The sequence below is a fragment of the Heloderma suspectum genome, chromosome 4 (assembly GCF_057233095.1).
Source record: "Heloderma suspectum isolate Gila_16-S chromosome 4, 16-S_ref, whole genome shotgun sequence".
In the NCBI taxonomy this organism is placed as follows: domain Eukaryota; kingdom Metazoa; phylum Chordata; class Lepidosauria; order Squamata; family Helodermatidae; genus Heloderma; species Heloderma suspectum.
In genome coordinates, this window is record NC_139461.1 from 31,819,603 (window position 1) to 31,843,554 (window position 23,952).

Sequence of the window (23,952 nt, forward strand, 5' to 3'; positions counted from 1 at the left end):
GCAAATGGTGGCTGCTACGGCGGCCACCATTTGCGTCCACAGTAGCCCGTCCACGGCTGGAAATCCAGCTGCGGACGGCCCTGGCTGGCTGCTCCATGGCCTGGCCTCGGAGCAGAGCCAGCCATCGAGTATTCCGGAGGGGAGGACCGGATTGCCTCTGATCGCCTCAGGTATATGATTTCTGAAGAGTATAACCATTAAGCTTTTGCTGTGGGATTCCCTGCAATAAAGAAATCTCACTAATTTGGGTGTCCAGTGTCAGACTGCCTGACCATATGCAGTGAGAGGATTGGGAAACCTGACAAGACCCTTGGTCTGATTCAGCATGGCTCTTATGTTCAGAACTAGGGCAAGATGGGCTGAAAAGACCTTCTCCTGGCCTTTTACCACCTACTTTAACTCAGATGGTGGTGGGCTTCTGAGCAGAAGATCTTAATAGAAAATTGATGTGTGAGTAGATGTTCCTTAAAATGTCTGGGTCCAACCCATTCAGGGCTTTAAAGGTCAAAACCAGTACCCTGAGCTGGGTTTGGAAATAAACCGGTAAACAGTGAGGCCCTTCCAAAATTGGTGAAATACATATCCTCCCAGTAGGGTTGGCAGACAATTTCTCCCTGAAACTTCGGGGGGCCGAGCGCCAACGTGTTCGACCCCCGAACAAGTTTCGGGGAGAAATTCAACGCACCTCCCCCACACTCCGCACCCCCCCTGGGACGGGACTTACCTTTGGCGAATGTCCCTCCCGGCGGTGGGTCCGGCCGGCGGTTCGTTGGGTTTTCGTCCGGGGCGAGAGCAGCAGCCGGTCTTTCCACCGGCCGCCGCCGCCGCCATTCCAATAAAAAAAAAAAAACGCCCCCGTGATAGGCTACGTGACAATTAACGTAGCCTATCACAGCTAGATTTGCAAAGTCAGCCGTGATAGGCTACGTAAATCGTCACGTAGCCTATCACGGGTGACTTAAAAAAAAAAAAGCGCGTACAGATAATGGCGGCCCCCACAGGGAGCCGCCATTCCCGTCCCTTATTTGGTCACTGTAGTCTACGTAAAGATTACGTAGACTACGGCGAAAATAAGGGCAACGCTATTTGTGTTGCCCTTATTTTCGCCGTAGTCTACATAAAGATTTACATAGACTACAGCGACCAAATAAGGAACGCGAATGGCGGCTCCCTATGGGGGCCGCCATTTGTGTACGTGCTTTTTTTTTTTTTTAAGTCACCCGTGATAGGCTACGTGATGATTTACGTAGCCTATCATGGCTGACTTTGCAGATCTAGCCGTGATAGGCTACGTTAATCGTCACATAGCCTGTCACGGGGGCGTTTTTTTTTTTTTTACTTTTTATTTCACGGCCGGGCGAGGTGAGGCGCCTCCCCCCCGGCCTGAATTTTGGCCGGGCGAGGCGGGAAGCCTCCCCCCCGGCCTGAATTTCGGTCGGGTGAGGCGGGAAGCCTCCCCCCCTGGCCTGAACTTCGCGGGGGGAGCAGCGAAGCGCCTCCCCCCCACCGCAAAAAGCTGCGAGACCAGGTAAGTGACCTTCGTGCACCCCTACCTCCCAGTGGTTCAGATTTTTTTACTTGTATATGGTTTTCAAACTTTCACAGTCATTTAACAAAAGATGCTAGATATTAATACAAATATCCATAAAGTTAACAGAAACCCAGATCTGCCTAAAGAGGGTTCTACCGTTAAAGGAGGCCTAAAAACCATTTTAAATAAAATAATCAAATATAGAATAAATTCTGGATCTCTAACTGAAATTAATCAAATTTACACAAACATATATAAAAATACATAAAATCACTCAAGAACTTAATGTTCTGAATTTCCCTGAGAAGGCACAACATTGTCCTTTAAGAATTTTTTCTTATCACCAGTTAGGGATGTAAGGATTGTGTAAAATCTGTCTGTGTTTCGCAGGTTGTCCAGAGCCTTTTATTCCATCATCCACCCATGGACAAAATCGGATTTTTGAAAAGTTTTCTAATTTGTGCAAATTTGCATGTGCAATAATTCCCACAAACTGTGCAGATGCTTCCCAAATGTGCATTTTCACACTTTAGCCTATGTGGGAAAATATGCATTTTTGGCCAGGTTTGTTTTATTTTTGCATATTTTTCTATGACAAAATTTACACAAAATTCCCAAAAGTTAGAAAAATAGTCTGCAAGTCTGAGGAATCTGCCCAACAGGGTAAAAGCCAGTCCACTGTGGAAACTGTAGGTTGGATTCTTAAAAATCTGCATTAATTTGGTTCTGTTGCGGATTTCCCCAACAACCCTATCACCATTACCGTAGATAGAAAAATGCAAGTTTGCTCTTAGATATCTATCTTGCTTACATAGCAGAGAGATTACTTTCTCATAGACAGACCTCCCCAAATAGCTCTCTAAAATCTGACTCAAATAGTCATAATGAGCCATTCTGGTTGAATTCCTGGCAGAGCAGAAACATTTTGTAACAGCTTCAGTTTCTGAACCACCCTCAAGGGTAGCCCCACATACAATTAGGGAAGTGTGAAACATCAAAACCCGAGCTCATCAAGGTTCTATGAATTCCACCTCAAAGCTTGTTCCAACTCACGTCCATATTAGATTGCAAGCTTGGGTCGGGTATGTGTGTGTGTGTGTGTGCATGAAAATTCATCTGTAACTTTGTGCAAATTTTTGCAAATGTAGACATTAATTGCATGCATTTTTCTCCCATTGATTAAATCAGGTGTGTGCACATTTTTCATAAGTATGAATTTTCCTTGTGCATTTTTTAAAAATACACATTTTTGAATGCATTTTCTTTGGCCTGGAAATTACATTGCAGGCTCAGAAATGTAGGAAGTTCAACCTCAGTTTATGTTCAGGTCTGTGTTTGGTTCTGGGAGATGTGAACTCAGTGAAGTGAGTGAACTGAATTCTGGTCAAAACCAAACAGAAATGAATCTCTCAAACATACCTACATATTGTGCATTATAGAAGTCTAAACGGATGTCCCTATCCAGGAGGGGTCAGAGCTGGTGTACCAGACTAAGCTGCATGCTGCCAATCACAAGTGGAAGAGCTGGATCAAAGAGTACTTCCGAACTGTGAACCCAGTCCTTCAGAGGGAGTGCACAACTCCATCAAGAACAGTTTGAAGACCATCTACCTGAACCAGGGAATACCATCTACTTAAACCATCCACAGTACTTGTCTAGATTGAGCCTCAGTTTATTTGCCATCATCCAGCCCATTACTGATTCTAGGCACCAGTTCAGCATTTCCACTACTTCACCTGATTTGGATGATGGGCAGAAACAAACTTAATATTGGAAAAATGAGAAACAGAGGAAGTGAAATGGACTAATTGGTCCATCTGAAAACCAACTGAATTGCTTCATAGCTCCCATAAGACAAACCTTCATTAAAAAAAGTTAAATGCCACAATAACTAAATAAAATAGTCAATATCTATAATATGATTTCCTCTTTAAATTCAAAATTCCAAAATAACTACTCCATTGTGAAAATGAAAGAAGAGAGAAGGAATTTGTAGTGAAGGGGGCTTTTATGTAGTTAATGCTCCTAAGATGGGGGTGAAAAAGCTATTTGCATAAACTAGGCTTCATAGCCATATGTGCTTGACCCAGAGGTGTCACTGAATAGCAGTGGGCTGTATGGCAGACCTAACAGCTAAGAATTAAACTACACATCACTTTATATATATAGCATGCAGCTAGGGATGTGCATACAAGCAAAACTTAACTTAGTCAAAGTTCTCCAAATACTATATTGAAGCTCATTCATTCTGGTGTCTATATCAGATTGCAATCTTAGTTTGTTTGTTTTCACATGAACATTCATGCATACATTTTCAAATGTATGCATTCATTGTACTCATCTTTAAAATGTACACATTCTTCTCCCATTGATTCAAGCATGTTTGTATGCATTTTTTAAAAAAACAAAACAAAACATTTTTTCATGCATTTTTTTCCAATGTATGTATAGGGTTCAACACATTTGGGGGAATCTGTGATTCACATTGCAAGCTTGGAATGGTATGGACTTCAACCTACAACTTGCATTTGAATCCATGTTTGGCCCACAAGGTATATGAACTAGGTGAATGAATCCTTATCAAAACTGAACTGAATTTCTCATGTATCCCTATGTGCAGCTCCCTATATGTTCTTTTCTTTACTAAACAGTAAGCATGAGACTTCAATCTAGACTGAGACCAGAATACACAGGATAGGGACATTTAATCCTTTCCTCTCCAGCCACGAGCCCCCCAAAGAGTGACCCTTGCGATGTCGCAGTTAGATGTATTAAAAACCTCCCATTGGCTCCAATTTTCTTCAGTCTGCCTTTTGCTTATCTCACTTCAGTTTGTCTGTTGTTTGCTTGTGTTTTACCTCCATCTACATGGTTCCTGCCCTTGGAAGTCTGTCCTTGGGCAAGAACATGTAACACTAACAGAAAACTGGGGAACACTGGTTTAGGTGATCCATAGGACAGGGCTGCTTCTTTGGAGTTGCCATTTTTTGGGGCTGCTGATCTCAGTGACTCACTGAATACTGTGGCATACACCTCATGCTGGTAAAATAGGTTGAAAGGAGCACAGGGAGAAAGTAGCCAGGAAGTATGCTATGCACATCATTCAAAATGATGGGCTGTTATGAAAAATTAAGCATTCCATATGTAATGCATCTTCTTCCTTGAGGTATTCCCAATCATTGAAGCTATATATTGCCTTATTTCAGTAGTTTAAATCCCTGAAGTTGAAGAGACAGATGGCTAAGTGGTGGGCAGATGGGTAAAAATGATGAATAGCTATAGACAGGGTTACTAATAGTACATTTGTCCACTGTATTAGTGCAATCTGCTTCCTCCTGGAATACATCCTGAACTGTTGAGCAAGCTAACAATGAAGAGCTTTTTTCTTTTCTTTTTTAAAATCACTCATATTTTATCTAAAAGAACAGTTGTCAACATCACTCACTTTGGCTCATGCCATGAGCCATTTTTTACATTGATAAAGTGTGGTGGATGATTTTGCATGCATTAGCTATATGTCTCATGCGACATCTGTTATTTAACACTACAGCTTACTTTATGCCTTGCTGGATTTGGAGTGGGGTGGGGAGGTTGTCACTAATGTTTCCAGTCACCTCAGTACCCTTGAAAATATCCAATGAAATTGGAATATCCATATGGTCCCAACTTGTACTAATAGAGGCATATTGCATATATTTATAAAACATTCATATACTCACACCCCTGTGTCTTTAACCACAGTTATTTCCACACTCTTGACTTGGTTTTCTTGACTGAATAGGCGATGGTGGTTGGAGAGTGAGAGTTTTCATTAACTCTCTTGTCATGGCTGGAGAATTTACTGTTGAGGTTTAGGTGTGTAATGGCTTTTTCCCTCTTCAGGGGTGGGGGGACCTAATAGGACAGGCTGCCCCTGGAAGATTAAGCACCTTTGGGGAGTTTTTGGTTGGTATTGTTTTTATTTTATGTATTTATTAAATTTACATCCCACTTTTTTCCTCCTTAGGGAACCCAAGGCAGCGTACATAATCCTCCTTCTCTCCATTTTAGCTTCACAACAACCCTGTGAGGTTGGTTGGGCTGAGAGCAGATAATAATCAAGCAGATAAGAAGACAGCTAGAATGAAAGTGGTATAAAACTCACTGTGAGTCTGACTGAATGCTAGTAGGGGGTCAATACTGAGCCTATTCAGTGGCAGGGATGGCAATGAAAACAAACAAACAAACAATTGTTCTCTGCTACCACTGCATCCTCATAGTGTCATCTGGTAGAGGTTTCTGAGGTGATTCAGGCTCCTTTACAACCTGGCCTGTCTGTGAGGAACCCACAGAGGCACACTGTGACATGTTTGCAAAACTCTTGGAGAATGAAAGTGCTCACATCTATTGCAACATGGTTGTCACTGTTGTTCAGGTCAGTCTATGGAGGTGTTATAAATAGTACATTTTGTATCCATCTCTGTATTTATTGACTGATATTGATGTATATTTACTGATGAGTAGGGATGGGCAGACGGCTTACCTGCCGTTCCGGGGGCGGGGTCCGCGGGGGGGGGAGGCGATCCGTCCCTCCCCCTCGGAATCCTGGCTGGCCGGCTCCGCTCTGTGGTGATTCTGCAGAGCCACCAGCCGGCTCCAAAGAAATATGGCTGCCATTGCCTTATCGCTGGCTGGGCTGATTGACTGTGGATGCAAATATTTGCATAGCCTATCGTGTGAAAAAGCAGGGATGCAAATGGCATCCACTATGCCATTTGCAGCCGTAAAGGCCTTAGTTTAAGCTAAATGCGGCCATTTATAGCTGCATTTACCTTAATCTAAGACCTTTACGACCGCAAATGGCATACTGGACTCCATTTGCATCCGGAGACAGTCCCCCTCAGGCAGCAATACAGCAACGGTGGCCATATTGCTGGTGCTCCAGACCGGCCAGAGGCTCCACAGGATCTCCGCAAGGAGGATCCAGCTCTGGATTAGGGATGTACGAAAGTCACTTACCTTCTGCGGATTATGTTTATGGTGGGAGGGGAGGCATTCCGTCGCTCCCCCTGGAAACCTCGACGGAAGGGAGGTGCTCCATTCCTCCCCCCCGGAATCCTCCGCAGCCGGTTGTGCTCCGCAGCAGCTCCGTGGAGCAGCCGGCCAGGACCAGCCAGGCCAGAGCCACCCGCAGCCAGATTTCCGGCCGCGGAAGGCTCTGGAAAAACAAAAAACAAAAACCGATAAGCAAATGGCAGCTATGGCCACCGCCATTTGTTTTCCTTAGTTTGGGCCGTCTTAGTCTACGTAAATATTTACATAGACTAAGACGGCCCAAACTAAGGAATGCAAATGGCGGCAGCCGTAGCCTTTTTTTTTTTTTACCCAGTCGTTTACCCGTAGCCACCGCCATTTGCGTATGCCTTTTTTTTTTACCCAGACGTTTTAGGCTACACAAAAACTTACGTAGCCTATCACATCTCTGTAAAAAAAACAAAAAACAAACTGCAAATGGTGGTGGCAGCAGCCAGTCAGAAGACCAGCCACCACCGCCGAAGCCGCCGCCAGAGCCGCTACCGCCCGGAAGATCCGCCCCAGGTAAGTCTCGTCCCGGGGGTGATCTGTGGGGGGGGGGCAGGCCGTTCCGCTAGAGATTTTGGGGGGCCAAATGCACTGGCATTCAGCCTCACCGTGATCCGTGGTGGAATTCTCTGCCATCCCTACTACAGATGGGTCCTCAGAGAGGCAAAGGTGAGTGGTGCCATTCTGCCATGGACTCCAGGGTTTTGTGGTGGAATTCTCCGCCATCCCTACTGATTCTTAAAGAAGACCTCCAAGGAGGGCTTCTTTAAGAGTGGTCTTATCACTGCCCTCAAGGAGGCAGTGATAAGCCCGCTCTTAAAGAAGCCCTCCTTGGATCCTCAAGTTCTGAACAACTTTCACCCAGTCTCAAATCTGCCATTTTTGGGCAAGGTGACTGATTGAGCAGGTGCTGGTGATGCAGTTGAAGGCACACTTGGAAGAAACTGATTATCTAGACCCATTTCAGTCGGGCTTCAGGCTTGGGCATGGGACAGAAACGGCCTTGGTCGCCTTGGTAGATGATATGAGGAGGGCTCTGGATAGGGGTGAATGCTCCTTCCTTGTTCTCCTCGACCTCTCATCAGCTTTTGATACCATTGACCATGGGTATCCTCCTGGACTGCCTGGAGGGGTTGGGCATTGGAGACACCGTATTGCAGTGGTTCTGGTTCTTCCTCTCCGGCAGGTACCAGAGGGTAGCACTGGGAGAGGAGGTTTCGGACCTGTGGCCACTCACTTGTGGGGTGCCACAGGGTTCCATCCTCTCCCCGATGCTATTTCACATCTATGTGAAGCTGCTGGGGGCTATCATCAGGAGGTTCGGAGTGCGATGTCATCAATATGCAGATGACACGCAGCTCTACCTCTCGTTCAAAACTTCACCAAGGTTGGCCGTAGAATTCCTGTCCAAATGTCTGGAGACGGTGAGTGGCTGGATGGGGAGGAATAAGTTGAAGCTGAACCCTGACAAGACCGAGGTACTTTTGGTGGGAGACAAGAGGAGGCTGGGGGATGTTGACCTGGTGTTGAATGGGGTACAGCTACCCTTGAAAGACCAGGTCCGCAGTCTGGGGGTCATTTTGGACTCCCAGCTGTCCATGGAGGCTCAGGTGTGAGCTGTAAACCAGACAGCGCTGTATCAACTCCATCTTATACGGCGGATGCGCCCCTTCCTTCCCGACCATCTCCTCCCATCGGTAGTACATGCCCTGGTCTCCTCTCATTTAGACTACTGTAATGCGCTCTACGTGGGGTTACCCTTGAAGATGGTTCGGAAGCTGCAGCTGGTACAGAACGCGACGGCTCGCCTGATTAAAGGCAGCCGCCGGCGAGATCACATCACTCCTGTGCTGAAGGAGTTGCACTGGTTACCAGTTGTTTTCCAGGCCAAATTCAAGGTGTTGGTTTTGACCTTTAAAACCCTATATGGTTCCGGCCCAGCCTATCTTAAGGAGCGCCTCCAGCAACACCAGGCAGGCCACTTAACAAGATCAGCCTTGGATGGCCTTCTCTCTGTCCCATCAGCCAGGACAGCTAGACTGGTGCGGATGAGGGAGAGGGCCTTCTCTGTGGTGGCCCCCACTCTGTGGAACTCCCTCCCTAGGGAACTCTGCCATGCCCCCTTTTTAATGAGCTTTCATCGTGCATTAAAAACATGGTTGTTCAGGCAGGCATTTGGAGTGGGTTAGGGTATTTTAGAAAACATTTTTATTGTAGAATTTTATTGTTTAAACTGTTTTATTATACGCTGTACATCGCCCAGAGTGGCTGAGTGACCAGCCAGATGGGCGATTAATAAATTTAATAATAAAATAAATAAAAAAATGAGTTGGGCAGGATTAGGGATGGCAGAAGACTCCAGTTGGGTGCTCCAGCTTGGCAGATTACTGCCAGCTTGGCCCCCCAGACTGGAGTCCGCAGACCACCACGCTCTCCTGACTTGGCATCTGCTGAGTCGGGCATGGCAGGCCTGTCATGTTGTGTAAATGGGCCTTTTTACAGCTCCCATTTACGGAAAGGGCTGAGCTGCCATTTTGTGCAGAATGGTGGCTCAGGGAAAGAAATGGGACATTGCTCACCAGGCACCTGTGGACCACCCAGTGGCCCACCGCACGAGGCGAGCAGGGTTGAGCAGCCAGCAGACCTCTGGAGCAGCATGGATGGGGGTGAGTTCGCCCACCCCTAGGATACCAAACATGAATATAACAAACATGGACTATGTTATGGATATATTATATAATATTAATGATTGTATTAAGCATTGCTAAGTTTTTTATTCACTTTGCAATTTAAAAGAAAGATAAAACAATATACATGTTAAGGAAGGCTGAGCGCTGAAGAATTGATGCTTTCGAACTGTGGTGCTGGAGAAGACTCTTACGAGTCCCCTGGACTGCAAGGAGGTCAAATCAGTCCATCCTAAAGGAAATCAACCCTGAGTGCTCATTGGAAGGACAGATAATGAAGCTGAAGCTCCAATATTTTGGCCACCTAATGCGAAGAGAAAACTCCCTGGAAAAGACCCTGATGCTGGGAAAGACTGAAGGCAAAAGGAGAAGGGGACGGCAGAGGATGAGATGGCTAGATAGCATCACGGATGCAATGAATATGAACTTGAGCACGCTCCGGGAGAGAGCGCAGGACAGGAAGGCCTGGCGTGCTATGGTCCATGGGGTCACGAAGAGTCGGACACGACTGAACGACTGAACAACAACAACAACAACAACCATTACAGCACACTTGAGGTAACAACAACCATCATTGTCACATTATCAAGGATCCACCATCAGTGACAGAACATGCAAAAGGCTCCAAGTTGCTTCTCTGGCATCCCTAGTTCAAAGAAGCAGAAATAGCATTCTTCTTCTGAAACCAGTGAGGCAGGCTGAAGTGCTGGAAAGCAGAGTCGAGGCCCATCAGTTTCATCAGGTCAGGTCAGGTCAAGTCCAGTTAAGTCAGGTCAAGTCCGGTCATATCAGACCAGGTCAGGTCTCATCAGGTCAAGTCTAGTGAAATCAATTCAAGACAAGTCAGGTCTGTTTTGCAGAATCCATGGCAAGGTGATGCTTGATTCTTTCAGCACCTTGGACAGCTCCAAACTACCTGAGGCACAGTCAGGGAGAGCCAGCAGATCTAGACCTGCAGTTAGCTCCACCTCCTCAGAGAAGCTGTTTGTTTCTTAAAGGGCCATTGTCTCATTATATAGCTGCTGGCTCCTACAGTGTGGAGCTGGTGAATGCTGTAATGGGAGAGTGTCCTCTGCATCTGAAGTGTCAGGTAGAGTCACACTGTCTGGCTTGGAAGGCCTGGCTGGGCATAGCAGGGGATAGGCTAATGGGGGAAGTTTCCTCTGCCTCCGAGTCCTCTTTAGAGCTGGAGGGGGGATAGAGGTTGGGAAATATGATACCAGTCAAGATTTTTCTGATACAGGAAAACTGCATGTATGATTCCATGTCCCAATTATCTGTTCATGAAATACCCTTCATCTTGTGATGGAGGGAAAAAAAATGCTTTTCTTCTGTAGAGTGTGTATGTGTGTATACCTATATACCTTCATAAATGAGGTGGATGTAATTGCAGTGCTGAAATCTCATAGAGTGTGCAGTGGCTAAAATGCTATATGAAAATGGCATGCCCCTAATCCAGCACGTCACTCTCAACAAAAATCCTACCGAAAGCAATGAACATTAACACAGTAATCCTATACAAGTCTACTCAAAAGTAAATCCCACTGAGTTCAACTCCCAGATAAGTGGGTATAAGATTTCTGTCTTAGTACATACTACATCATAAACAAAATTTAGCTGGGATTGGGACCCTTATTAAAAGTAGATTACATGCTTTAGGATTGCAGCCAAATGGAATATGGAAAGGGATATTAAGAAAGTGTTTGGTGATTTACCAGGTTTGCTGGAATTGGTATTATTAAGTTGATATTTAGGAATATTTATACTCCACTAAATTTAAAAGAAGCTATTCATTTTAAAAGTTCCACCATCTTATGCTTATTTATAGACTCAGGTTGCTTAACAATTTATGCCAAAGCTGTAAACGAATTCATCATGAAAATAACCCTTTAATATTGCTTTATGAATATGCATGGAATTAATCCTCATTATTCAGAAATTCTGAATAAAAGATAGATACAAATAAAGCATGTGGTAAGTGTTCTTTTCATAAAATGGTCCATCAAATTTTCAGTACCTACATTCAGTACCTACATATAAATTCTACAACAGCAATAGAAAGTCTCCCATTAATACTGGCAATACACTGCACATGAGCACAAAAAGAGGTCAAATTCCATGCTTGTGCTTTAGAGTCAGAAAGAGTAAGGACTAAGCAACATATTATATCAAAAGGCATGTAACAGTATCCCATTTTGTACAGGAAAAGCCGCTTCTGGAGGAGATGATGATTGGGAATGGAGGCCTGAAGTTTGCAGCCAAATGGACTATGGGAAAGAGGATCAAATAACTGTTTGGAAAGTGGAGAACAGGTTAAGTTCCCTTTGCCTCCTCATCATATTCTTGCTCCAAACCCACACCCCAGTGGCTTCACAAACCAACAAGTTTCAACCACATATTTAGCCTTGCAATCAGATATTTGAAATTCTCTCTCTCTCTCTCTCTCTCTCTCCCCCCATTCCCCCTCCAGCAGTGGCTTTTGCAGAACAAGGACAGAAATTGAAGCACAAACAGATTGAGGGAAAGAAATCACTCCTGCACATAGAGTTCCAGGCTCCGTGATGTGCTAGGAGCCTACATATACTATACACTTAAGAGACTACCAGTATCTCTAACCCTCATGTACCATACCTGTCTTTAGGTTTTGTCTAGCCTTGGGGCAGCCAATCTGAGAACACTCAAGTCCCAAGCAAGTACAAGGACTTCTTGATCTTTGCAACTGCCCACCAACAAATATGGCTGACTTCCTAGTCAATAAATCATTAAAACAAAGAAGTACTACTCTGCAACCATGAGAGTAGTCCCATGAATGACTAGAGGTCATGCAGTAACACCACCACCATTTCACAACCAAGGATATCATCACTCTCCAAAATATCCGTTAGGATCAATTGGATCAGATTTCTCATTACACTCTCCATAACTTGGTTTCAAGCTGAGCAGGCCATTTCCAAATAAAAGATTTTTATTTAAAACTTTTATTTGAAAGAAAAGGTAATCAGGTAAGAAAGGCTGGTGGCTCCGATTTTGGTGGGTCTGTGAACCCACTCTGGGTTTCAGTCAGAACCAGTCAGAATTCTAAAGGAGCTATCCTAGGTACTGAACCTATTTTGGGGACAGGGTTCAGCACCATGGATAGCTTCTTTAGAGTTCTGGATTATTCCGACTGAAACCCAGAATGGATTCACAGCCCCACCAGAATTGCAACCACTGGCCTCCACTGAGTGAAAGGTGTTTGGGCTTTTTGTACTCCTTGTATTTCAAGAATAAGACTTCTTATTCACTATCTCTATGAAGCTTGCTTTCACTTTCAGGAGCTCCCCACCACTATTATTCAACTCATAACTGGTTGCTTCAACCCTTGTACACATATATATCCTGCCATTGCCATTTAAATCTGATACATGCAGACAGAAACAAGTCTGAGCCTCACATACCTAATACGATTGTTGGTCAAACTGGATGTGAATGATTTGGACTGCAAGGTCAGTAGCAAATTTGTCACACTGGACAGAACATGAATCAGCCTCCAGGCACCTGGTCACATTCCTGATGTATTACATCATTCACAATCCAGAATAATTCTCCTGGATGCCATTTTTTGCAGACACTATGGCAGGAAAGAAGAAAGATTTGTTCACTTGTTGTGACTATAACAGCAATTTGATTAAAAAGTCATAGATAGCAAGTGCTCACCTTCTCAAAAAGTCAAATAGCATCTGAATTCTAGCTGCCCACCACCCCCACCTCTTTAACTTCCACAAATCCCCAATAAACCAGCAATTAGGGATGTCATCCTAAAAAAAGAAAACAACAACAGCTAGGAAGCTGACAACACAACCATACCGTTGCCTACTCAGAAATAAATTCCATTGAGTATGATGGTGCTTACCCCTAAATAAATTGGTGTCGAGGGTACCAAAGAAAGGAAGAAGAAAGAGGTGTGCTTCAGAGGGGGGGAGTTAGAGAATGCTTTTTCTTGGGGGGGGGGAAATGAGGAACATAAGGTGGACTTTGGAGGAAAGGGGAGGGGAGAAAGTTCTCAACATTAATAGCTCCTGGTAGTCCCAAGCTGCAGCAAAGGTGAACAAGGGACCTGGAAAAGCAAAGTAGCTCAAAACCTCTAAGAGGGGGCCAAGAGACTGAAGAGACAAGCAAAGCAGCACAATTGGGACATATTTCTGTAGGGAATGGCTGCAAAATAGAAAGGACAGGATCCCCAGTTACAACTCAACAAAAACACACGAGGTGCAAGGTACCTTACAGAACTGCACTTAATACATTATATAAAAGAAGTAAAATTATAGAAGTTTACAAACATGAATATAAACAAAGAATGAACAATTGATTATGCACAACAAATTACAGAGGAAGTAAATATTCCAGTGCATAGCCAGTGTGGTGTAGTAGCTAGAGTGTTGAACTGGGAGTCGGGAGATCTGGGTTCTAGTCCCCACTTGGCCACAGAAGCCCACTGGGTGACCTTGGGCCAGTCACAGACTCTCAGCCCAACCTACTCGAAGCCAACATGGATTTGTCAAGAACAAATCCTGCCAAACTAATCTGTTCTCATTTTTTAATCAGGTAACCTCCCTTGTGGACTGTGGGAATGCTATTGACATAATATATCCCAACTTCAGCAAAGCTTTCGACAAAGTGCCCCATGATCTCCTGATAAGCAAACTAGCTCAAAGTGGGCTAGATGAAACAACTATCAGGTAGATCCACAGTTGGCTACAGGATCGGATTCAAAAAGTGCTTATCAATGGGACCTTCTCAAACTGGGGAGAAGTAATGAGCAGGGTACTGCAGGGCTCAGTCCTGGGCCCAGTGCTCTTCCACATTTTTATTAATGACTTGGAGGAGGAGGTGCAGGGAATGCTGATCAAATTCACAGATGACACAAAATTGGGCAGGATAGTTAATACCCTGGAGGTGGAAGAAGACAGAAACAAAATTCAAAATGATCTTGATAGACTGGAGCGCAGGGCAGAAAACAACACAATGACATTTAATAGGGATAAATGCCAAGTTCTGCACCTAGGAAAAAGAAACTAAATGCACAGTTACAAGATGGGGGATATTTGGCTCAACAACACTACAAGCGAGAGGGATCTTGGAATTGTTGCAGAACACAAGCTGAATATGAGCCAGCAATGTGATGTGGCTGCAAACAAGGGCAAATGCTATTTGGGGCTTCATTAATAGAAATATAGCTTCCAAATCCCATGAAGTACTAGTTCCCCTCTACTCAGCACTGGTTAGGCCTCATCTGGAGTACTGTGTCCAGTTCTGGGCACCACACTTTAAGAAGGATGCAGATAAGCTGGAGAGGGTTCAGAGGAGGTCAACGAAGATGATCAGGGGACTGGAAACAAAGCCCTATGAGGAGATTCTGAAAGAACTGGGCATGTTTAGCCTTAAGAAGTGAAGACTGAGGGGAGATATGATAGCACTCTTCAAGTACTTGAAAGGTAGTCACAGAGAGGAAGGCCAGGATCTCTTCTCGATCTTCCCAGAATGCAGGACATGGACTAAGGGGCTCAAGTTACAGTAAGCCAGATTCCGGCTGAACATCAGGAAAAATGTCCTGACTGTTAGACCAATACAACAATGCAACCAATGACCTAAGGAGGTAGTGGGCTCTCGCACACTGGAGGCATTCAAGATGAAGCTGGACATCCATCCAAATGCTTTGACTTTGATTCCTGCAATAAGCAGGGGGTTGGACTCAATGGTCTTATAGGCCCCTTCCAACCCTACTATTCTATGATTATGATTCTCCCTCACAGGGTTGCTGTTGTGAGGATAAAATGGAGACAAAAAAGATTATGTATGCCACCTTGGGTTGCTGAAGGAGGAAAAAAAGATGGGATATAAAAATAATAAATAAATAAATATACATCATATCAAACATATCAATCTCATATTAAACATATCAATCAGTTCCGATACATATACATCATACTAAGGATATCAGCATCACATCAAGCATATCAAACCAACAGAACCCTGGTGTATTATCCTTTCAGCTGTGTAATATATATGGTTATTTTGCTTAATTCAATTGAACAGTACACCACTGAAAATTTATAATATTTAGGAAGTGGATTTTTTTCTTGTATCTGTTTTCATAGAGCTCATGAGAAAGACATTCCTAGTCGAAACGGTAACACGCCACGGTTCCATTGAACTGATAGGTTCAATATTCTACTGATATTGTTTATACACATAAATATAAACCACTATAAATTCACTTCTTTTATATAATAATAATAACCATTATTATTATTATTATTATTATTATTATTATTATTATTATTATTTATTACATTTCTATACCACCCCATAACCGAAGCTCTTCCAACAGTTCATAAAGATTAAAAATCATTAAAAATATATTATACAAAGTGTAAAACCATTTAATAAAAACATATAAACAGATAGCACACACAGAGACAACATATATCTAAAAACAATAATATATTGATTAAGTGCAGTCCTGGAAGGTCCTTTGCACCTAAGAATGCTGGAGAAATCGACCACAGATTCCAATGAGGCTGGATTCCCAGGAATCTGACCTCCAGAATCCACAGTGGACTGGCATTCCCTTAACCTGGCGCATCCGCCATAGTTTGCAGGATGATTCTCCGGCTGTCTAAAAGGTGCAATAGACGAATGGCGGCCACCATTAGCGTATTGCAGGAAAATTACAGCTGTAAATTGTGTAGTTTACAGCATTTGCGGCCATAAAGCACTTCCTTCTATGTAGATTGCAGTGTGAAGGCTGCAATTTACATAGAAGGAAGTGCTTTACAGCTGCAAATGCCATAAACAATGCAATTTACAGCTGTAATTTTCCCGCAATAGGCTAACAGTGGCAGCCATTCGCCTATCGTGCCTTTTAGACAGCCAGAGAACCACCCCTGCAAACTGTGGCGGAAATCCATGTGGCCTTAAGCAGCCCAGATTTCCTCGTGGCAGATCCCCCGGATCAGACGTTGGGGTTCACCCATCCCTATTTGCACCTTGTATGTTTTCATTAAGTTTTAGGGAATGCTGCCACCTGTTCTAAGGACACACTGTTCTTCCATCAACTCCCTAGCGACAAAGGGGGCACAGTGGGTGAGGCTTGCTGTGGTCCACAGTAATTCAGACCTCCTCAGAAGAGAGAGTCCTCCCACCTTGACCTAATCTTGTTCACTTCAAAGTAAGGAAGAGAGTAGATAAAGCAACCCACTGTGACAATCTCTCCCCAACCCCCTAGCTTCTCAAGTGTTGCACAAGCACCCACACGTGCCATACAAATAAAAATGTAGCAGAAAGGGCAAGTGACTGTGCCATTTGTCTCTGAGAACTGCACAGGGCAGGATTAGTCCTGAACAGTGAGCGGCCGCTTCAAATGTGCATTTCAGCTGGAACATCTGCCGTATTTAAAACCTATAATGGATTTAGCTCTTTCCCTTTGAAAATTGGTCTCTCTCTTGTTATGGTTTAACCAGGGGAAGCAATATTTCATGGTGTGTCAAAACACAGGGTAATGACATAATTCAGTGAAATGAAGTGCTAGTTTCCCACATTTCCAAAGATGCACATCTGTTCTCAGCTGGAGGGGGGAAAGCGCTACAGGCTGTTATTCCACTAAGTGCCTTTCCAGGCTGCCAACATGACCCAAATGTTAGAGCCTGCCCTTTCCAAATATAAAAATAATAAGACTGTCCTTCCTTGGAATGGATGGGCAGTCTCACTAGGCAGCAAAAATCCCACCTTGTGAAAATGTCATGCGGCTTCACTGACAATTCACCCCTTTACTTTGGTACCCACTTCAGCCATTGTCAAGCTGGCTTGTTTGTCCATGTGCACCATCAGAAATAACAATAATTCCATTTAAAGGGGGGGGGGAATTCTTATTGCAAGAAAAGAGGTGTATCCTTGGCAATTATTTTGTGAATTCAAGCCAGATGAATATCCAATACATGAACAGTGTTATTATTAGTGATGGGCAACTTCATACATGTTACACACACACACACACACACAGAGAGAGAGAGAGAGAGAGAGAGAGATTTCAAATTATTTTAAAATAATTTATTCTATATTTGGGGGGGCATTTTAAATTGAGGTCCCACTGTGTTCCTGGTTGTACTCTAACTACTGTAATCTTTCTTCAGTACATCTTTGAACCTCCCTTTTCAAAGACCAGTGGCATACCTTTGACTATTCCCTTTTAGCTGTTTTCAAAACCCGATCCCAGGAAAACCCCTGTCCTTCAAATATTCTAATTCTCAGTAGTATTCACTGACTTTTCTTTTGTTTTAGACATGCTTTTGGCAACTAAAAGAGCAATCCTATGCCCTTAGAACCTCAGAGCCCAGAAACCATGCTCCCCTCCCCCTTGTAGCCAGCTCTCTGTGCTGGCTCCATCTCTGCACTTGGGGAACAGAGCACAGAGATGGGGAAAAGGGGGCGGTCCCGGGGGAGGGGAGGAGACCATGGAAGCTGCTTTATGCAGCTTCCTATCAGGTCTCCAGGCTTCTTCCCTCCCCCTCCCTGAAGCTGCGGCTAGATGGACAAAATCACCCATTAGCCAAAATGCAAGGCGGCTGGAACACGGAGGAGAGGATCCCCTCTGTGTCCAGCCACCCTGCATAGGATTATCAGCCACTTCCAATTGCAGAGGCTGGCAACTATCCAGATAGGACTGTGCCCTATGCCTTGTGACAAATATTTGCCCCAGAAACCTTTGCATCTTGCAAGACTCCTGCGCTAACTTGCATAATAGCATTTCCCCCCCCTCTGAATGATTGATCATCCACATTTATGTCACGAATTGCTACAATCTCCTAAGTTACAATTTTCATAGAGAAGCAAATGGAATATGAAGATATATCCCTGTATTCACTCTGAATCAGTCAATTCTAACCGAAGCATTCTAACATAAACATTTTTGCTGACATGCTGTAACTTTTCACTGACCTGGGAATATGGTATTGTTCAAGAGACATGAGAATAGCAAGGTTCCCCCACCTACACTCAGGAAAAGCAAAATATGATTCAGATAAGGAATTTGGGAGAATGGATGTCTGCTTATGTCCTGTTTATGACGCAAATGAAGAAGACAGAAAATATTGTGAGAAGTAAATAGAAATGAAAAACATTTAAAATTTTAAATAGCAAAACAATAAACCATCTATTGATGGCCATCAAATTGATAATGCTGGGAATTTAAATATCTTGGCATTCATTTTACAGAAAATCTTTCCTGGAAAGCTCATGTAGAAGCAATTAAAGTAATGGCCTGAAGAACTATAGGAGCCATTCTCACATTTTACCATACAGTGGGGGGCTGTTTAGTTGACCCAGCTGTTCAGCTACCTTTTGGGCGAGGTAATTGCCCAAATTTTATATGGTGCTGCAATTTGGGGATGGGATGACTCTCTAATGGTCAAATTGGAGGCTCTTCAAAATAGATTTCTCAGAAAACTTTTAATTTTGCCTCCTGGCACTCTTGCTGCCTTGATTCAGGCAGAAGTTGTTCTCCCCTCCTTTAGAGCTCATATCCACTGCTCCTCAATTAATTACTGGAGAATTTTAAAAGAATCCTCTATTAGGATTTTATCCAAATTGTGCTACAAGCCGTTGGTAAATTGTAAATGCTGGAGCTCAAGATATCATACTTTGCTTCAGTGCTACTCTACTTCAGTTGATGTTTTTGCTACTTTGAACTCAAAAGAGAGGCTTCATGATTGTATTTTTGGTCATAATATTTTTCTGGACAGGCTATTCATAATTCAGAATTTTCAAAATGATTTAGGCTTTACAAATATGATCACCAAAGAGCTGCCTATTTGATAAAGCTTACTGTTACAAAACTTAGGCAAGCTTTTATGGCTCTCCGTTTTCAAACTAAGCCAACAGCCATGATTGATGGCAGGTATTCCTGAACTCCTTTGGCTCAACGTTTATGTATTTGTGGTGCTCCAGAGAGTGAAGACTTGCCACATTATTTGCTGTCTTGCCCCTTATATTCTGAGCCAAGGTCCACATTTCTGGGTTTTCATCTTGTCTTGCCTGTACTGTAATACTGTTCCAGAGAAGATTTTTTAATATTTTGTCTGCTATTGGCACCATTGTAGGTCACACAAGGTCTCTTTCTTTGCTTTGGCAGCATTATGAATTCATGCAAAATTTATTCTTGATAATGCAGTTGATTGTTTTGGGGATGCCTTGATTGAATGGCCTTTTGGCTATTTTAATTCTCAGATTATAATTATTAATTTTAATATTGAGTGTATAAATTAATTTTAAATAGTGCATTATGAGCCTATTTTAGTTTTAAATATTTTAGACTTTTTTTATATTGCATTTGACTTAGTCTGTTTTAGCTGCTTCGTATGTAAATGGCCTATGGCCCAAGTAAGAATTAAAATCAAACTGAACCTACGGAAGAAACCTAGGTAGTAGCCTGTTTGGGGAACTTAAGGAAGTGTGTCTCAGCATTGCTAACAAAACTATAAAGTAAATATTTATTTATTAATAATACTCATATACTAGGGCTGTGCAGGGACCCCCTGACCCACCTCGGAGTCCACTTTGGGGCTTCCGAGGTGGGCCCAACCTGCTCCGGGACACTTTTGGTCCAACCCAACCTGCTTCAGGCTCCAGGGCTGAACTGGGATTTGGGTGGCCAAAGCAGGCTCTACCCCTCCCCCCACTGCCACTGCCACTCTACCACGCGAGCCCCCTGCACCTTACCTGGACCCTCAGGATGCACACCATCAGCCTATTCAAGGGAATTGCCATTTTGGCAAATTCCTCTATTTCCGGAAATGGAATCCTGCACAAATGGGGGCCATGAGGCTATAATTTAGACAACATTACAGGCAGAAACACCCTGTTATATACCACTTAATATAATAAAATCTCTAAGCAGTTCTTAGAGATATATATCACTCTGAATCAGAGCTGGGAACTTTGGAAAAAATAACTAATTGTTAGAGAAATTCCCTTTTGTGTGATACATACAAAAGCAAGTTCATCAATACAAGCATCAATACAAGTATACATACAAGAGGCAAAATACAAAAACGTCAGAATATAACATGTGTCCTCACAGGACCAAACATTTAGCCTTCATAGGAGGACAATGGCACCAGTCCTCATTGATGTCTCTGCTCCATTTTTGCTACTAGATCAAAAATGTTATTGGGTGAGAAGATGGATCCATGGGCAGTATCCAACTGTTTCAATCTGTTAGCACAAACGATGTTGTGCCAGCGGAAACTAGGTTCTGAACTATGCGCAAGAGAAGAACACAACTAAAGTTAAGTTTTCTGAAGGATTGTTGCAGAAGCGGTGTTGCATAACTCTTGTGCAACCCATTGTGCAATTTGTTGTGCAATACGTTGTTCAACAAGTTGTGCGTTCTGCTTCTGTAACCGGTCATGCAACTGCTTGCACCTGTTGTGCAATGTGTCATGCAACCAGTTGTGCAAATATAAGGGGGAACCCCTTCCACAATGGAAAGATTCAGTGGAGCTCTGCTAGTGCTATTTGAGTTTGCAGAATATCACCATTGGGTATTGTCCCATGATTCAGCTAGATACAGAAATCTCATATCATAAAATACTTAAGGCAAGGACAAATCTGTCACAACCTGATGCCCAGCACAGCCTACACAAATAAAGTACCTAATAAGATATATATCAGTATTTTGGAAATTGAATTATTCACGGTGATGCTGAAGCCTATCAAATAACTGATTCTGTGGCAGCCAAAGAATCTGGAAAAAATGTATTATTTTGAAAGCATTTGCTGATTTCTTCCCATCTGAACTTATTTTTTTTTTTCCAAATTAGATACTTTGCTATTGGTTAGTTCTTTCCTAGGAGAAAATGTTCACACCTGGGAGCCACAGTGACAGTTTAAAAAAAATAGATTTTACACTGTTTTTCCTGTGCTGTTTTTTGGGGGGAGGGGGATTGTATTTTATTATCTGAGCTCTATGTAATCTGCCCAGGGTATTTATTACTGGGCTGTTTAAAAAAAAATAGAGAAAGAAAGTGGTTAAAGATGAGGAACCTGTCAGAAAAAAGAGATGGCAACCTTCAGCACTCACCTGTTTTCATACACAGGGATTCAAACCCAGGTTTTAAAGAGCTAAGTATTCAAAGCCCTGGGCCTGGACAGATGAATCTGTCCATTTTGGTTTCTCCTACATTTCAATTTTTTAAATATCAAGTTCTGTCTATCCCTTTATGAAGAAATTTGTGAAGTTTGTTACATTCTTATAAAAACCCAGCTGAATGAAATTCTCACCCATTCCTCAATATATTTTGAGAAATGTACCAGTGTCAAATCAGAGCAATATACATGAACTGCTTCTCTATATGAACATTTCCAAAATGTATTTCCAAAGTATATCTTTCCAAATGTATATTTCCAAATGTACTGAGGTGTCTTACTCCTTCTGGAATTTTCCAGAGGAGGCAAACAATAAAAATGTAACAATAACGTGTGACAGTGAATAGAGGGCTCCATTTATACAACGGAAATACAATAATGTTTTAATTTGTGCTGTTAGTTAACAGCTCTAATTTGCAGGGTGATTAACTCCTAGGACTGGGAAGTCATGCAGCAGAAGCACATCAATTATGTGGAATCCATGAGCCAACCTAATGTAATTGAACTAAAAGCATCCAAATAGGATGGCTTGGCCAGATCTATTGCAATATACTTCTTATCTAGTCTTGTTCCTTTCTGACTTCCAGAAATAAAGGGCACACAGTTTATTGGGTGTTCCAAATTGTCTCTGGAACTGTTGGACAAAGCATATTATGGGCTAGCCTCTAATAATATTTTGTGCCTGCAATCCTAAACCCACTTACCTGGGAGTAAAACCCACTGAGCCCATTGAGACTTACTTCTGAGTAAATATGCATAGGATTGCACTCATAACAACCATTTAAACAGCAGCACTTAGTTCAACACTCTTAGAACAGGTCATCTATTTCTAGAGTTATGACTGGATGAGGGCCAACTGGAACGAACTCCCTAGAGAGGTTCGCCTGACGGCTACATCGTACTCTTTCCAGAGCCAGGTGAAGACCTTTTTATTTTCATGTTTATTTTGGTCAAAGTACTCGGCCCACTGTAACTGAACTCCTCAATCCACAGTCCAGCTGGTAATGGGGGTTCAAGACTTGGACTAAAAGCAGACCAAAATGAAGATGTTCACTATCTGCATATGTACAACCCAATTTTCCATTCTGAGCTCTAAACATACTTTTGAAAGAAACAGCATGCAATTCATATTGCTTCCAATTGTTATGAGCAACCTTGTGTTTGTATTTGGAGGTATCAGGTAATTACGAGTTTAGGCAACATCACTAATTGCATCATTTCCATGGTAATTCTGGAAACAATGTAGCATTGTTTCCATGGTAATTCTGGCCCAACCTCCAAGAAACACAGTGGGAAAGCTGCAGAGACCCCCATGGGTCCTGCAGCTGCTGCAAGCAGTTGTGCTGTTTTTTTACAAAAGTGGAGGGAAAATAATTTTAAACACCCCCTTGGCCCCCTCATCTAACTAAGGTAAGCCATCCACCCCCAAGCATTTCTCATAATTTCTCCCCACCAGCATGGTTTTCAGGAGTGTTTTCTTTTTAAGCTACCAAGACCTGTTGCAACAGTTGGAGAATCTCAAGAAATCTGTTGGCTAAATCTGCACATTAATCTGCAAGGTGAGGATTAGGTCAAAGAATGAAATCCTCAAGCATCCCTCGCTTTTGGGCAGAGTCACTTCCTGGTTGTTCCTGCCTCAATCTGTGTCACCAATTTATTCTTCTGGAATGCCTCCTAGGCTTTTTTTAATGAGTTCCACCTTAGTCTCTTGTTAGCCTCAGAGTGAGAATACAATCCTAATACATACTTATTTGGGAGTAAGGCCCATGTAACACCGTGGGTCATGTCCAAGTATACACATATAGGATTGTTCTGTGAGGAACAAAAAAGATTCTGGAACATGAACAGCCCTTCCTATAGGATGCCTATGGAACTCCTTAAAAATGTTTTTCAGAATGCAGTGATCAGCACACAATTGTCTGAGAAATGTAGGTGACTGTAGCATTGAAATTAAATAATCTGACACTTTGTTTAAAGAAACCTCAAGCTAGGGAAGTAAAAGAATTCCAGTTCAGTTCCAATCATCCAGACGGGCCCCATTTGCAACCCCAAATGCCAACAAGAGCACATTAAAAAAAATGTTTGCACATTCCTGAACTTGTGATCATGTTTGAAAAATGTGTATGGGGGGGGATGTTAACTTAGCAAACAAGAAGAAGGACTTTTGCACTTTAGTTAATGGAAGAAGAGTGCACACTTTTGAAATATGTGTGCAGAAATGCAGAAGTTTCTAATTCAAACAAATAGAAAAACAGGTTGCATGTGACAACAGGTGCAAACCGAACTGAGCTTCAAAATGAAGTTTGGAGAATTTCATCGAGCTCGAACAATGCTGGTTCCCCCATCCCTAGCAGTTTCTATAGCTAACCCACAACCTTATTAGCAAACCAGAGCACCTTCTTTAAAGAAATTCAGTTCTTGATTTAAAGACTCCAGGGGTGGGTACTTTACTTCATCTCTTGTTAATCACTTCCTGTGGCTAATTAGCT

The 23,952-nt window shown here is 42.9% G+C and overlaps 1 long non-coding RNA gene across 1 annotated transcript in view; it reads right to left on the reverse strand.

The window, feature by feature from the left end:
- Positions 1–9,344: 9,344 nt before the first annotated feature.
- Positions 9,345–23,952, reverse strand: part of LOC146346677 (uncharacterized) — a 37,584-nt gene continuing 22,976 nt past the window's right edge. Inside the window, exons 2-3 of the long non-coding RNA XR_014789825.1 lie at positions 12,718–12,890; positions 9,345–10,099 (exon numbers count right to left, since the gene is read on the reverse strand). This is a non-coding gene — a long non-coding RNA (uncharacterized LOC146346677). The remainder of the gene's footprint in view (positions 10,100–12,717; positions 12,891–23,952) is intronic.